The sequence below is a fragment of the Aegilops tauschii genome, chromosome 4, assembly GCF_002575655.3.
Source record: "Aegilops tauschii subsp. strangulata cultivar AL8/78 chromosome 4, Aet v6.0, whole genome shotgun sequence".
NCBI classification, from domain to species: Eukaryota; Viridiplantae; Streptophyta; class Magnoliopsida; order Poales; family Poaceae; genus Aegilops; species Aegilops tauschii.
In genome coordinates, this window is record NC_053038.3 from 478,504,592 (window position 1) to 478,522,844 (window position 18,253).

Sequence of the window (18,253 nt, forward strand, 5' to 3'; positions counted from 1 at the left end):
TCGCTTGTCCTCAAGCGGAAGCCGATAACGATAAATATGTCCACATGTTTAGAGGTAGAGGTGTCGATAAAATAAAATACGGACATGAGGGCATCATGATTAATCTTATAACAGCAACATATATGGATATTGTCATATGATTTCTTATGCTCAAGTAATAATCTATTCACAATGCAAAGTATGAATCAGAAACTTTATTGAGAACCAACAAACTATAATCTCACTCATTGAAGCAATTGCAATTTATCATAACATCAGAAAGGTCTATGTCAGAGCTTTTTAGCAAGTCCACATACTCAACTATCATTTAGTCTTTCATAATTGCTAACACTCACGCAATACTTGTGATTACGGAGTTTTAGTCGGACACAGAGAAATATAGGGGCTTATAGTTTCGCCTCCCAACCTTTTACCTCAAGGGTAATGTCAACAATAATAACTCATGCTAACTTACATCCAATTAGATATATATATCTGGATCTTTCCAACAAACTGTGCTTGCCAAAGGATAAAATGTAAAAAGGAAAGGTGAAGATCACCATGACTCTTGCATAAGGTAGAAGGTAATAATGAAAGATAGGCCCTACGCAGAGGGAAGCAGAGGTTGCCATGCGCTTTCAAGGTTGGATGCACAAAATCTTAATGCGAAAGAACGTCACTTTATATTGCCACTTGTGATATGAACCTTTATTATGCAGTCCGTCGCTTTTATTTCTTCCACATCACAAGACCGTATAAAGCTTATTTCCTCCACACCAATCAATCATACATATTTAGAGAGCAATTTTTATTGCTTGCACCAATGACAACTTACTTGAAGGATCTTACTCAATCCATAGGTAGGTATGGTGGACTCTCATGGCAAAACTGGTTTAAGGGTTTTTGGAAGCACAAGTAGTATCTCTACTTGGTGCAAAGAATTTGGCTAGCATGAGGGGGAAAGGCAAGCTCAACATGTTGGATGATCCATGACAATATACTTTATCTCAGATATAAGAAAACATAACCCATTACGTTGTCTTCCTTGTCCAACATCAACTCTTTAGCATGTCATATTTTAATGAGTGCTCCCAATAATAAAAGAAGTCCAAGATAGTATATTTATATGTGAAACCTCTCTTTCTTTATTACTTCCTATTAATTGAAACGATGACCAAAGCTATGTTTGTCAACTCTCAACAATTTTTAATCATCATACTCTTTCTATGTGAAGTCATTACTCTTCATAAGATCAATATGATCTCTTTTTTATTTCTTTTTATTCTTTTCTCTTTTCTTTTGTTCACTCAAGATCATAGCAAGATAATCAAGCCCTTGACTCAACACTAATCTTTATTATATAGCTCACAGACTCGATTACATAGAGGGATCATAAAAGCAAAACTCAAAACTAGATCATACCAAAACTTTATTCTACTAGATCAAGATACTACTAATAGGATCGAACTAAGAAAAACGCTAAAGATAGGAGATGTGATGGTGATACGATACCGGGACACCTCCCCCAAGCTTGGCAGTTGCCAAGGGGAGTGCCCATACCCATATGATTATGTCTCCTTCTTCGGAGATGGTGATGATGGAGTTGTTGATGATGACAGTTGTGTCTTTAGCTTCTTCATACTGTAATTGAGAAGGGCAATTTCCTCCTTTAAATCATCGACCTCCGATTCCAGCTTCAAGATCTTGTCACATAAATCTCCTTTGCTTTTCTACCGAAAACGAGAAGGAATAGATCAGTTGTTAGATAGTTTAGCCCTCTTAGGGAGGCTAGATTTCTTGAACTTCACGTGCATATCCCCAGGTTGAGGTAGAGGGACATCTTCCTCCTCCGAACTTGAATCATTGATCCTCATCAAATGAGCATCCTCCTCCTCATCCGTAGTTCGACCACAAGGAGATAGATCCCCATAGGTCTTTGGGTCAGCAATGAGGTGTGAGACATAGCTCTCTCCGTCGGAATCCTGGGATGACATCTTGCTCAAATATGCTACAGAAACAGCTCGAAACAAAAACAGAGGATATTTGCGTGATACAGGAGTCAAAACCTTCGGGAGATTATATAATGAATTTTTACCGACCAAAATACGTATCATGCAAGAAAACGGAGTCCGGAGAGCACACGAGGTGCCCACGAGGTAGGGGGCGCCGAGGGGGGTAGGGCGCGCCCTCCACCCTCGTGGAGCCCTCGTGTCCTTCCCGGACTGCTTCTTATTTTTCTATTTTTCTAAATATTCCAAAACAGAGAAAAATTGCCATTAGAACTGTTTTGGAGTCGGTTTACTTACCGTACCACATACCTATTCCTTTTCGGAGTCTGAAACGTTCCGGAAAGTGTCCCTTATGTATTCCTCCGGGGTTATGGTTTCAATAACATTAGTTTCAATATTTATAGGATTACCTGAGATATAATGTTTGATTCTTTGACCGTTTACCACCTTCGGATTTGTGCCCTCGAAGTTGTTGATTTTTATGGCACCGGAACGATAGACCTCCTCGATAACGTAAGGGCCTTCCTATTTAGAGAGAAGTTTTCCTGCAAAAAATCTTAAATGAGAGTTGTATAGCAATACATAATCACCTACATTAAACTCACGCTTTTGTATCCTTTTGTCATGCCATCTTTTAACTTTTTCTTTAAACAACTTGGCATTCTCATAGGCTTGCGTTCTCCATTCATCAAGTGAGCTAATGTCAAATAACCTCTTCTCACCGGCAAGTTTGAAATCATAATTGAGCTCTTTAATAGCCCAATATGCCTTATGTTCTAGTTCGAGAGGCAAGTGACATGCTTTTCCATAAACCATTTTATACGAAGACATACCCATAGGATTTGTATATGCAGTTCTATAGGCCCATAATGCATCATCAAGTTTCTTGGACCAATTCTTTCTAGATCTATTAACAGTCTTTTGCAAAATTAATTTGAGCTCTCTATTACTCAATTCTACTTGACCACTAGACTGCGGGTGATAAGGAGATGCAATTCTATGATTAACATCATACTTAGCAAGCATTTTACGGAAAGCACCATGAATAAAATGTGAACCACCATCAGTCATTAAATATCTAGGGACTCCAAACCTCGGAAAAATAACTTCTTTAAGCATCTTAATAGAAGTGTTATGATCAGCACTACTAGTTGGAATAGCTTCTACCCACTTAGTAACGTAATCAACAGCAACTAAAATATGTGTATATCCATTAGAGGCAGGAAAGGGTCCCATATAATCAAAGCCCCAAACATCAAATGGTTCAATAACAAGTGAATAATTCATAGGCATTTCTTGACGTCTACTAATATTACCAATTATTTGACATTCATCACAAGATAAGACAAACTTATGGGCATCCTTGAAGAGAGTAGGCCAATAAAAACCAGATTGCAATACCTTATGTGCAGTTCTATCTCCAGTGTGGTGTCCTCCATAAGCCTCGGAGTGACACTTGCGTAGGATCTGTTCCTGTTCATGCTCAGGTACACAACGTCTAATAACACCATCTAATCCTTCTTTATAAAGATGTGGGTCATCCCAAAAGTAATGTCTTAAATCATAGAAAAACTTTTTCTTTTGCTGGTATGTGAAACTAGGTGGTATGAATTTAGCAACGATGTAATTAGCATAATCATCATACCATGGAGTAGTATGAGAGGTATTTATGACATTTAATTGTTCATCAGGAAAGCTATCATCAATAGGTAGTGGGTCATCAAGAACATTTTCTAACCTAGACAAGTTGTCTGCAACGGGGTTCTCAGCTCCCTTTCTATCAATAATATGCAAATCGAATTCTTGTAACAAGAGAACACATCTAATAAGTCTAGGTTTAGCATCTTTCTTTTCCATAAGATATTTAATAGCAGCATGATCAATGTGAATAGTTACTTTAGAATCAACAATATAAGGTCTGAACTTATCACAAGCAAATACAACTGCTAAGAATTCTTTTTTAGTAGTAGCATAATTTCTCTGAGCATTGTCTAGAGTTTTACTAGCATATTGAATAACATTTAATTTCTTATCAACTCTTTGCCCTAGAACAGCACCTACAGCATAATCACTAGCATCACACATAATTTCAAAGGGTAAATTCCAATCAGGTGGCTGAACAATAGGTGCAGAGATCAATGCTTTCTTAAGTATTTCAAATGCTTCTACACAATCATCATCAAAGACAAATGGTATATCTTTTTGTAATAAATTAGTCAGAGGCCGAGAAATTTTTGAGAAGTCCTTAATGAACCTCCTATAAAAACCGGCGTGACCAAGGAAACTTCTTATACCTTTGATGTCCTTGGGACATGGCATATTTTCAATAGCATCAACCCTGGCTTTATCAACTTCAATACCTCTTTCAGAAACTTTATGCCCCAAGACAATACCTTCATTAACCATAAAGTGGCACTTTTCCCAATTCAAGACAAGATTAGTTTCTTCACATCTCTGCAAAACTCGATCAAGGTTGCTCAAGCAATCATCAAAAGAGGATCCATAGACGGAAAAATCGTCCATGAAAACCTCACAAATCTTTTCACAAAAGTCAGAGAATATAGCCATCATGCATCTTTGAAAGGTAGCAGGTGCATTACATAAACCAAAGGCATACGTCTATAAGCAAAAGTACCGAAAGGGCAAGTAAAAGTGGTCTTTGATTGATCATCGACTGACACAGGTATTTGAGATAAACCAGAATAACCATCTAGAAAGCAAAAATGTGTATGTTTAGATAATATTTCTAGCATTTGATCAATAAAAGGTAAGGGGTAATGATCTTTTTTAGTAGCCTTGTTTAATTTGCGGAAATCAATTACCATCCTATAACCTGTAATAATTCTTTGCGGAATCAATTCATCTTTATCATTAGGAACAACAGTAATACCTCCCTTCTTAGGGACACAATGGACAGGACTTACCCACTGACTATCAGCAACGGGGTAAATTATACCTGCCTCAAGGAGCTTTAGTATTTCCTTTCTTACCACTTCTTTCATCTTAGGATTCAGCCATCGTTGGTGATCATGAACTGGTTTGGCATCTTTCTCCAAATTTATTTTGTGTTGACATAGAGTGGGACTAATGCCCTTAAGATCATCAAGAGTATATCCAATAGCAGCACGGTGCTTCTTCAGAATTTTCATTAATCTCTCTTCTTCATGCTCTGAAAGGTTAGCACTAATAATAACAGGATATATCTTTTTCTCATCAAGATAAGCATATTTAAGAGTATCAGGCAACGGTTTAAGCTCAAACACGGGATCACCCTTGGGTGGAGCAGGATCCCCTAGGATTTCAACAAGTAAATTGTGTTTCAGGATGGGTTCCTGTTTAAAGAATACTTCATCTATTTCCCTTCTTTCATTCATAAACATATCATTTTCATGGTCTAGCAAATATTGTTCCAAAGGATCACTAGGAGGTACGGCAATAGAAGCAAGACCAATTATTTCATCCTTACTAGGCAATTCCTCTTCACGGTGTTGTCTACTAAATTTAGAGAAATTAAACTCATGAGACATATCACCCAAACCAATAGTAACAACATCCTTTTCGCAGTCTATCCTAGCATTAACGGTGTTCAAGAAGGGTCTACCAAATATAATGGGACAAAAGCTATCTTGTGGGGAACCAAGAACAAGAAAATCAGCAGGATATTTAGTTTTCCCACACAAGACTTCAACATCTCAAACAATTCCCATAGGTGAAATAGTATCTCTATTGGCAAGTTTAATTGTGACATCAATATCTTCTAACTCAGTAGGTGCAATATCATGCTTAATTTCTTTGTATAAGTCAATAGGTATTGCACTAGCACCCATATCACATAAGCCATGATAACAATGATCTCCTATTTTAACTGAAATAACAGGCATGCCTACCACAGGTCTATGTTTATCTTTAGCACAAGGTTTGGCAATTCTAGCAGTTTCATCACGGAAATGAATAACATGCCCATAAATATTATCAGACAAGAGATCTTTAACAATAGCAATATTAGGTTCAACTTTAATTTGCTCAGGAGGTGTATAAGTTCTAATATTGCTTTTACGGACCACAGTTGAAGCTTTAGCATGATCCTTTATCCTAACAGGGAAAGGTGGTTTCTCAACATAAGAAGTAGGAACAATAGGATCATTATAAGTGATAGTCTTTTCTTCAACTTTAATAGGTGCAGCTACTTTTACTTCTATGGGAGGATGATATTTAAACCACTTATCCTTAGGGAGATCAATATGAGCAGCAAAAGATTCACAAAAAGAAGCTACTATCTCAGAGTCAAGTCCATATTTAGTGCTAAATTTACGGAAAACATCGGTATCCATAAAAGATTTAACACAATCAAACTTAGGTGTCATACCTGACTCCTTACCTCCGTCGAGATCCCAATCTTCAGAGTTGCGTTTAATTCTTTCCAATAAATCCCATTTGAATTCAATAGTCTTCATCATAAAAGATCCAGCACAAGAAGTATCGAGCATGGTGCGATTGTTATCAGAAAGCCGAGCATAAAAATTCTGAATAATTATTTCTCTTGGGAGCTCATGATTGGGGCATGAATATAACATTGATTTAAGCCTCCCCCAAGCTTGAGCGATGCTTTCTCCTTCGCGAGGCCAAAAATTATATATATAATTGCGATCACGATGAACAAGATGCATAGGATAAAATTTCTGATGAAATTCCAATTTCAATCGTTTGTAGCTCCATGATCCCGTATCATCACATAGCCTATACCATGTCAATGCATCTCCCTTCAAAGATAAAGGGAAGACCTTCTTCTTAATAACATCACCGGGTATACCTGCAAGCTTAAATAATCCACAAACTTCATCCACATAGATTAGCTGCTCATCAGGATGCTTTGTTCCGTCTCCTGCAAAAGGATTAGCTAGCAGTTTTTCTAACATACCCGAAGGAATTTCAAAGTAGACATTTTCACTTTCAGTAGGTTCAGTAGGTTGAGGAGCAACTCTTTGCTCTACTGGTCGGGGTGAAGATACCCCGAACAAGCCCCTCAGAGGATTACTTTCCATAGTAACAAGTGACAATAAACTTCAGCACACTATATAAATTTTTCCTTACCAAATTCCACCTACCAAAGGCGCTTCACTCCCCGGCAACGGCGCCAGAAAAGAGTCTTGGCAACTCACAAGTATAGGGGCTCTATCATAGTCCTTTCGATAAGTAAGAGTGTCGAACCCAACGAGGAGCAGAAGGAAATGATAAGCGGTTTTCAGCAAGGTATTCTCTGCAAGCACTAAAATTATAGGTAACAGATAGTTTTGTGATAAGATAATTGGTAACGAGCAACAAGTAACAAAAGTAAATAAAGTGTAGCAAGGTTGCCCAATCCTTTTTGTAGCAAAGGACAAGCCTGGACAAACTCTTATATAGAGAAAAGCGCTCCCGAGGACACATGGGAATTATCGTCAAGCTAGTTTTCATCACGTTCATATGATTCGCGTTCGGTAATTTGATAATTTGATATGTGGGTGGACCGGTGCTTGGGTGCTGCCCTTACTTGGACAAGCATCCCACTTATGATTAACCTCTATTGCAAGCATCCGCAACTACAAAAGAAGTATTAAGGTAAACCTAACCATAGCATGAAGCATGTGGATCCAAATCAGCCCCTTACGAAGCAACACATAAACTAGGGTTTAAGCTTCTGTCACTCTAGCAACCCATCATCTACTTATTACTTCCCAATGCCTTCCTCTAGGCCCAAATAATGGTGAAGTGTCATGTAGTCTACGTTCACATAACACCACTAGAGGAGAGACAACATACATCTCATCAAAATATCGAACGAATACCAAATTCACATGACTACTATAGCAAGACTTCTCCCATGTCCTCAGGAACAAACATAACTACTCACAAAGCATATTCATGTTCATAATCAGAGGAGTATTAATATGCATAAAGGATCTGAACATATGATCTTCCACCAAATAAACCAACTAGCATCAACTACAAGGAGTAATCAACAATACTAGCAACGTACAGGTACCAATCCCAGACTTAGAGACAAGAATTGGATACAAGAGATGAACTAGGGTTTGAGAGGAGATGGTGCTGGTGAAGATGTTGATGGAGATTGCCCTCTCCCGATGAGAGGAGCGTTGGTGATGACGATGGCGATGATTTCCCCCTCCCGGAGGGAAGTGTCCCCGGCAGAACAGCTCTGCCGGAGCCCTAGATTGGTTCCTCCAAGGTTCCGCCTCGTGGCGGCGGAGTCTCATCCCGAAAGCTTGCTTATGATTTTTCTTCGGACGAAAGACTTCATATAGCAGAAGATGGGCATCGGAGGGCCAACAGGGGGCCCACGAGGCAGGGGGCGCGCCCAGGGGGTAGGGCGCCCCCCACCCTCGTGGACAGGTGGAGGCCCCCCTGACGTATTTCTTCCGCTCAGTATTTTTTATTATTTCCAAAAATAACTTTCGTGGAGTTTCAAGACTTTTGGAGTTGTGCAGAATAGGTCTCTAATATTTGCTCCTTTTCCAACCCAGAATTCCAGCTGTCGGCATTCTCCCTCCTTATGTAAACCTTGTAAAATAAGAGAGAATAGGCATAAGTATTGTGACATAATGTGTAATAACAGCCCATAATGAAATAAATATCGATATAAAAGCATGATGCAAAATGGACGTATCAAAACCCCAACTAGCTTAGTTGAGGGCAAATGCGTAGATGAGCATGCTTGTTATGTGCGACACCGAATATCTGAAAAAGGGAAAATTCTATTGGGTCAAATTCATCGTTTGCAATGCTATGCTTGGAATTTATGTGAAATATATGATTTTACTTGTTGTTCTGAAAACCCTAAGAAACACCTTCCCTACCAATGTGAGTTTAGTGATAAAGGAATCGTATCTTCGTATGCTAAGGGTGTTTATAATTACTATGATGTTCAACAAATTGAAGAATTTGTTGCTTTTAAGGGTGCTTACGAAATTGCTTCTTTGATTGAAAAGTATGATACTACTCTTTACAAATCTGAAAATTTTGCCATACTTAAATATTGATATGATAATTATGCTTCTAATGCCTATGTTGAACCATATATTGAGGACTACTCCGCTGTCCAAGAAGAGACTAATATTTTACAGGAATCTATGGAAGAAGAAGTTGATGAAACTGTGAGCTCATTGGATGAAAAAGATGAGGAGGAGAGCGAAGAACAAAAGGAGGAAGAGCGGATTGATCACCCGTGCCCACCTTCTAATGATAGTAACTCTTCAGCTCATACATTGTTTAATTTCCCTTCGTGCTTACCGAAGGATGATTGCTATGATGACTATTATGATCCCGTTGATTCTCTTGAAATATCCCTTTTTGATGATGCTTGCTATGCTTGTGGCCAAGATGCCAATATGAATTATGCTTATGAAGATGAACTTGCTATAGTTCCTTATGTTAAACATGAAATTGTTGTTATTGCACCGACGCATGATAGTCCTATTATCTTTTTGAATTCTCCCAACTACACTATATCAGAGAAGTTTGCACTTATTAAGGATCATATTGATGGGTTGCCTTTTATCGTTGCACATGATGATTTTGATGAATATAATATGCATGTGCTTGCTGCTCCTACTTGCAATTATTATGAGAGAGGAACTATATCTCCACCTCTCTATGTTTCCAACACGATAAAATTGCAAGAAACTGTTTATACTATGCATTGGCCTTTACTTTGTGTGCATGAATTGTTCTTTTATGACATGCCGATGCATAGGAAGAGTGTTAGACTTCGTCATTGCTTAATATATGTTGCTTTGTGCTCATTACTAAATGCCAAATCATTGTTAATTAAAATTGGCTTTGATATACCTTGGGATCCGGGTGGATCCATTACTTGAGCACTATATGCCTAGCTTAATGGCTTTAAAGAAAGCGCTGCCAGGGAGACAACCCGGAAGTTTTAGAGAGTCATTTATTTCTGTTGTGTGCTTTTATAAAGTTTAGAAATAAAAATAATGTGCCAAGGCTTGCCTTTAGGATGTTTACAATGCTTGTTGGTTTGTACGGTGCAGGACAGAAACTTTGGCTGTAGTGCGCGATTTTACATTTTTACTGGAACGTCAAATGGTTCTGATTCTTTTTGCACTGTCTTTATATGCAAATTTTTTATTTTTCCTAATTTTGGCAGAATTTTTCAAGTAAAATAAGTATGGTGAATGTTCAGATTGTTACAGACTGTTCCGTTTTAGACAGATTCTGTTTTTGATGCATAGTTTGCTTGTTTTGATGAAACTATCGATTTATATCAGTGGATTAAGCCATGGAAAAGCTATATTAAAGTAGACACAATGCAAAAACAAAATATGAATTGGTTTGCAACAATACTTAGAGTAGTGATTTGCTTTATTATACTAACGGATCTTACCGAGTTTTCTGTTGAAGTTTTGTGTGGATGAAGTGTTCGATGATCGAGAAGGTCTCGATGTGAGAAGAAGGAAGAGAGGCAAGAGCTCAAGCTTGGGGATGCCCAAGGCACCCAAAGTAAATATTCAAGGAGACTCAAGCGTCTAAGCTTGGGGATGCCCCGGAAGGCATCCCCTCTTTCTTCAACAAGTATCAGTATGTTTTTGGATTCGTTTCGTTCATCCGATGTGTGCAATCTTGGAGCGTCTTTTGATTTAGTTTTCTTTTTTCTTTTATGCACCATGCTGGTATGAGATGGTCCTTGGTTGATTTATAGAATGCTCTTTGCACTTCACTTATATCTTTTGAGTATGGCTATATAGAATGCTTCATGTGCTTCACTTATATCATTTGAAGTTTGGATTGCCTGTTTCTCTTCAGATAGAAAACCGCCGTTTGTAGAATGCTCTTTTGCTTCACTTATATTTGTTAGAACGTGGGCATATCTTTTGTAGAAAGAATTAAACTCTCTTGCTTCACTTATATCTATTTAGAGAGATGACAGGAATTGGTCATTCACATGGTTAGTCATAAAATCCTACGTAAAACTTGTAGATCACTGAATATGATATGTTTGATTCCTTGCAATAGTTTTGCGATATAAAGGTGGTGATATTAGAGTCGTGCTAGTTGAGTAATTGTGAAATTTAGAAATACTTGTGTTGAGGTTTGCAAGTCCCGTAGCATGCACGTATGGTGAACCGTTATGTAACGAAGTCGGAGCATGAGGTGTTCTTTCACTGCTTTCCTTATGAGTGGCGGTCGGGGACAAGCGATGGTCTTTTCCTACCAATCTATCCCCCTAGGGGCATGCGTAGTAGTACTTTGCTTCGAGGGTTAATAAACTTTTGCAATAAGTATATGAGTTCTTTATGACTAATGTGAGTTCATGGATTATACGCACTCTCACCCTTCCATCATTGCTAGCCTCTTCGGTTCCGTGCATTGCCCTTTCTCACCTCGAGAGTTGGTGCAAACTTCGCCGGTGCATCCAAACCCCATGATACGATACACTCTATCACACATAAACCTCATTATATCTTCCTCAAAACAGCCACCATACCTACCTATCGTGGCATTTCCATAGCCATTCTGAGATATATTGTCATGCAACTTCCATCATCATCATATACATGACTTGAGCATTTATTGTCATATTGCTTTGCATGATCATAAGATAGCTAGCATGATGTTTTCATGGCTTGTCCGTTTTTTGATATCATTGCTACGCTAGATCATTGCACATCCCGGTACACCGCCGGAGGCATTCATATAGAGTCATATCTTTGTTCTAGTATCGAGTTGTAATATTGAGTTGTAAGTAAATAAAAGTGTGATGATCATCATTATTAGAGCATTGCCCCAGTGAGGAAAGGATGATGGAGACAATGATTCCCCCACAAGTCGGGATGAGACTCCGGACTTTAAAGATAAATAAAAGAGGCCAAAGAAGCCCAAATAAAAAAAAGAGGCCAAAGAAGCCCACCAAAATAAAATAAAAAAGAAAAAATGAGAGAAAAAGAGAGAAGGGGCAATGTTACTATCCTTTTACCACACTTGTGCTTCAAAGTAGCACCATGTTCTTCATATAGAGAGTCTCATTGAGCTATCACTTTCATATACTAGTGGGACTTTTCATTATAGAACTTGGCTTGTATATTCCAATGATGGGCTTCCTCAAATGCCCGAGGTCTTCATGAGCAAGCAAGTTGGATGCACACCCACTTAGTTTCCAGTTTGAGCTTTCATACACTTATAGCTCTAGTGCATCCGTTGCATGGCAATCCCTACTCCTCACATTAACATCAATTGATGGACATCTCCATAGCCCGTTGATTAGCCACGTCGATGTGAGACTTTCTCCTTTTTTGTCTTCTCACACAAACCTCCATCATTATATTCTATTCCACCCATAGTGCTATGTCCATGGCTTGCGCTCATGTATTGCGTGAGGGTTGAAAAGGCTGAAGCATGTTAAAAAGTATGAACCAATTGCTCGGCTTGTCATCGGGGTTGTGCATGATTTGAATGCTTTGTGTGGTGAAGATGGAGCATAGCCAGACTATGATTTTGTAGGGATGAGCTTTCTTTGGCTATGTTATTTTGATAAGACATAATTGCTTGGTTAGTATGCTTGAAGTATTATTGTCTTAATGTCAAATGATAGACTATTGTTTTGAATCACTCGTGTCTTAATATTCATGCCATGATTAGATACATGATCAAGATTATGCTAGGTAGCATTCCACATCAAAAATTATCTTTTTTATCATTTACCTACTCAAGGACGAGCAGGAATTAAGCTTGGGGATGCTGATACGTCTCCGTCGTATCTATAATTTTTGATTGTTTCATGCCAATATTATTCAACTTTCATATACTTTTGGCAACTTTTTATACTATTTTTGGGACTAACATATTGATCCAGTGCCCAGTGCCAGTTCCTGTTTGTTGCATGTTTTATGTTTCGCAGAAACCCCATATCAAACGGAGTCCAAACGGGATAAAAATGGATGGAGAATTATTTTGGAATATTTGTGATTTTTGGGAAGTAAAATCAACGCGAGACGGTGCCCGAGGTGGCCACGAGGGTGGGGCCCACGCCCACTCCAAGCAGGCGTGCCCCTAACCCTCGTGGGCCCCCCGTAAGGTGGTTCATGCCCTTCTTCGGCCGCAAGAAAGCTAATTTTTGGAAAAAGATCTGGGCGAAGGTTTCAATCCAATCGGAGCTACGGATCTCCATATATACACGAAACGGTGAAAGGGCAACAGAGGAGAACGCAGAAACAGAGAGAGACAGAGAGACAGATCCAATCTCGGAGGGGCTCTCGCCCCTCCCACGCCATGGAGACCATGGACCAGAGGGAAAAACCTTCTCCCACCTAGGGAGAAGGTCAAGGAAGAAGAAGAAGGAGGGGGGCTCTCTCCCCCTCGCTTCCGGTGGCGCCGGAACGCTGCCGGGGGCCATCATCATCACCGCGATCTTCACCAACATCTCCATCACCTTCCCCCCTCTATCTACAGTGGTCCACTCTCCCGCAACCCGCTGTACCCTCTACTTGAACATGGTGCTTTATGCTTCATATTATTATCCAATGATGTGTTGCCATCCTATGATGTCTGAGTAGATTTTCGTTGTCCTATCGGTGGTTGATGAATTGCTACGATTGATTTAATTTGCTTGTGGTTATGTTTCTGTCCTTTGGTGCCCATCATATGAGCGTGCGCGTGTATCACACCATAGGGTTAGTTGTTTGTTGATAGGACTATGTATTGGAGGGCAAGAGTGACAGAAGCTTCAACCTAGCATAGAAATTGATGGATACGGGATTGAAGGGGGACCAATATATCTTAATGCTATGGTTGGGTTTTACCTTAATGAACGTTAGTAGTTGCGGATGCTTGCTAATAGTTCCAATCATAAGTGCATAGAATTCCAAGTAAGGGATGACATGCTAGCAGTGGCCTCTCCCACATAAAACTTGCTATCGGTCTAGTAAAGTAGTCAATTGCTTAGGGACAATTTCACAACTCCTACCACCACTTTTCCACACTCGCTATACTAACTTTATTGTGTCTTCATCTAAACAGCCCCTAGTTTTTATTTACGTGCTCTTTATTACCTTGCAAACCTATCCAAAAACACCTACAAAGTACTTCTAGTTTCATACTTGTTCTAGGTAAAGCGAATGTCAAGCGTGCGTAGAGTTGTATCGGTGGTCGATAGAACTTGAGGGAATATTTGTTCTACCTTTAGCTCCTCGTTGGGTTCGACACTCTTACTTATCGAAAACTGTTGCGATCCCCTATACTTGTGGGTTATCAAGATCCAGCAGCCCGGAGAGTCAGCCAGGAAGCTCTGGACTAGGCTCTTAGTTAAAAAGAACCAAATCGTCGACTGTCCGGACGCAGAAGCCCTAGCGGCCTTCAAACACAGCGTCCGGGATGAGTGGCTCGCCCGCCACCTCGGTCAAGAAAAACCAAAATCCATGTCAGCCCTTAACGCTCTGATGACCCGCTTTTGCGCGGGAGAAGACAGCTGGCTTGCTCGTAGAAGCAACAGCGCCAGCGATCCGGGCACTTTCGAAGTTCAAGACGGCAATGGGAAACCACGACGCCAAAACACAAACGTGGTAATACTAATCAGGGAACGCATGACACAGCAGTCAACACCGGATTCAGCGGCCCCGAACCGGGTCAACCAAAAAAGCCATTTACGGCAAATAGAGACATACCATCCAATTTAGACAAGCTATTGGATAGGCCATGCCAGATTCACGGCCACCCCAATAAACCAGCTAATCACACCAACAGAAGCTATTGGGTCTTCAAACAGGCCGACAAGTTAAATGGTGAACACAAGGGGAAGAGGCCGCCCGGCGACAGCGATGACGAAGAGACTCGCCAACCAAACACCGGGGGTCAGAAGTAATTTCCCCCCGAAGTAAAAACAGTGAACATGGTATACGTGACACACAACTCTAAAGGGGAGCAGGAGAAGCACTCCCTCCGAATTGAGGATCATACTACGACAACCTCAGCCGAAGTACAAAGCGGTCTTATTAAACCGCATACCTTGTCGGCCATTAAGCCACCGGTCTCCATTCAACAGGATCGACCAATTTCGGAGCTGGACTAGCAGTTCAGCTTCCGCCGTCCTCCTCATATATCTGCGAAATCGGTACCGCGCATACATAACTATGCACTTAAGATACCCTGGGCATCGGCGGAAGCAATATACGGACGAGCCTGCAAGTACTCTCATAAACCTCTTTTTTCTTTTCTAACTACTCTTTTCTTTTCATTATCCTTTACCACAGGTGACTCAAAGGCGGGTCATCCCACGGACTCTATTGAAGTTCGGGTTCATATACTCACCCAAAGGCTATTCCCGTCAAGGAACCCCTTCACCGAGGACAGGCGGCGCAGACATGCAACAGGAGGTCCAAAATAACTTTTTGTAGACCGCACTCTCTATCTTGAGCCTGTAAGGTGCCTTTTTCCTCAGCCTTCGACCCCCGGCATGTCAAATAGCCGGGGTTGCGGCTTTGTCATCTATAAAATAACAACTAGCATATCACTCAGGTCCCAGTGAACATAAACCGTATTCGGTATTCGTTTTTCTAAAGAACTGAATTTTGCTCCTTTGATTGTTTCACACACACCTCGGCATAACCTGCCAGGGGCTCGGTATGGGAACAAATGAGTTGCTGACAAGTCCGAACAGCTTTACAACATACTTCGGCGTCGCGAGTTTGGCCTTATATGCATCAGCTCCGAATCATGTCTTGGGTCAATAGTTGGGTTGCCCAGCTCCTGTGCTTGCTACCTTACGTTCCGCTCTATCGGCTAAGGTAGTAAAGGGAGAACTACTGCGATTGTGCTTCCGGTTCATCTGGTCAAGCACCTCAGTAGAGAAAGCCGAAAACTGACTGTCATGATGCGGCGAGAGCTGGTCAACCGCTCGACGACTTATTAGAATCTTTCGCGATTCCCTCCGTATTATACGAAGGACCTTTTTCTTCAGGTCATATATGTAACGCACCGTATTGGAATAAGCCGTGTACATACCAGGGGCTATATCGTAGCCCCCCCCATAAAACTCCTATGGCGAAGTGAAAGTGTTAACGCCCTATAGTCCGATTGCCTAGTTCGCCGCATTGACACCTCCTTCATGGACCAAGACGTTGGATTAAGAGTGATCAAATGCTTTTCCGAACACCCCCGTACTTCCTATGAGGGGGTTGAAGCCGACGACTGGAAAACTTTCAGATTATACAAAAACGGCCGCATAGGAGGAACCAAAGCTTTTAGGCAACACTAAAATGAAAATAGCTTTATTATATTATAATATTGTCTTTTACAATTTACATACACTTCACTCGAATATTATGTCTTTCGAGCATTGATCCTCTATCAAGCGGGCAGCCTCTAAGACATCCTCGAAATAATGCTCTGGTGCATGGTGGTCCTTGCCCTTGGGTGGACTCTTCGCTGCAACATCGATGGCCTTCATCTTTGTCCAGTATGTCTTAGCACGGGCAAAGGCCATCCGTGCACCTTCAATGCACACTGATCGCTTAACGGCGTCGATGCGCGGCACCACGTCAGCAAGTCGCCGCACCAAACCAAAATAACTATCCAGAATTGGCTCGGTCGGCCACAGCCGGACCGCGATGTCCTTTATGGCAGCGCCAGATATCCGGTGAAGCTCGGCCCATTGGGTCAACTGTTCGTTCAGCAACAGTGGGCGCTTTGACGCACCAAATTGTGACCAGAAAAGCTTCTCTGTTGCATACCCTTCTCGCGCTTGGTAAAACTGCGCCACATCGGAAGCACTCTTCGGCAAGTCCAAAAATGCGTCTGGAGAACTCCACACTTGATTAAGCGGAGCATAATTCGGATCGCCGAACTTAGTTTGCAATAAAAAGGGCTTACCAGCCGCGATCTCCCCAGCTTGTCGGATCTCCTCCCGGGCCGCTCTAGATTCGGACCGCGTTTCTTTTGCCTCTCGTAAGGCCTTGTCAAGATCAGCCGTTTTGGCTTTATTATCCTTCTCAAGGAACTCACAGCGGCTAGCGGCATCCTTTAGCTCACGCGCCATCGAGGATATTCTCTCCTCGCATTGGCGTCGAGCAGCCTGTTCGGCCTTTAACTCGGCAGAAGCCTTCTCGGCAGCCGCATTACCAATCCGGGCCTGCTCCTTGGCCCGGGCCAGCTCGGCCCGAAGGATCTCGACCGCGGCGGCACCATTTGCAGTCATGCATATTTCAGTATACAATATTTCGCGGCATGCTTACATTACAAAGCACGCGCTTGTAAATACTGCCCCAAAAACATACCTTGCGACTCGTCAAGATGCTTGTTAATAAGCGTAAGGTCATCTCCCGCCACATCAAGCTTCCGCTCCAGATCGGCAACTTCTGTAGTCCGGGCGGATGATACGTCTCCAACGTATCTATAATTTTTTATTGTTCCATGCTATATTATATTCTGTTTTGGATGTTTAATGGGCTTTATTATACACTTTTATATTATTTTTGGGACTAACCTATTAACCGGAGGCCCAGCCCAGATTGCGTTTTTTTTGCCTATTTCAGTGTTTCGCAGAAAAGGAATATCAAACGGAGTCCAAACGGAATGAAGCCTTCGGGAATGTGATTATCGGAACAAACATGATCCAGAGGACTTGGAGTCTATGCAAAGCAATCAACATGGAGAGCACGAGGCAGGGGGGCGCGCCTACTCCCCCTAGGCGCGCCCTCCCCCCTCGTGGGGCCCATGTTGCTCCACCGACGTACTCCTTCCTCCTATATATACCTACGTACCCCAAATGATTAGAATGAGAGCCAAACCCTATTTCCACCGCCGCAACCTTCTGTACCCGTGAGATCCCATCTTGGGGCCTTTTCCGGTGCTCCGCCGGAGGGGGCATTGATCACGGAGGGCTTCTACATCAACACCATAGCCTCTCCGATGATGTGTGAGTAGTTTACCTCAGACCTTCGGGTCCATAGTTATTAGCTAGATGGCTTCTTCTCTCTCTTTGGATCTCAATACCATGTTCTCCTCGTTCTTCTTGGAGATCTATTCGATGTAATTTTCTTTTGCGGTGTGTTTGTCGAGATCCGATGAATTGTGGGTTTATGATCAAGTTTATCTATGAACAATATTTGAATCCCCTCTGAATTCTTTTATGTATGATTGGTTATCTTTGCAAGTCTCTTCGAATTATCAGTTTGGTTTGGCCTACTAGATTGATCTTTCTTGTAATGGGAGAAGTGCTTAGCTTTGGGTTCAATCTTGCGGTGTCCTTTTCCAGTGAC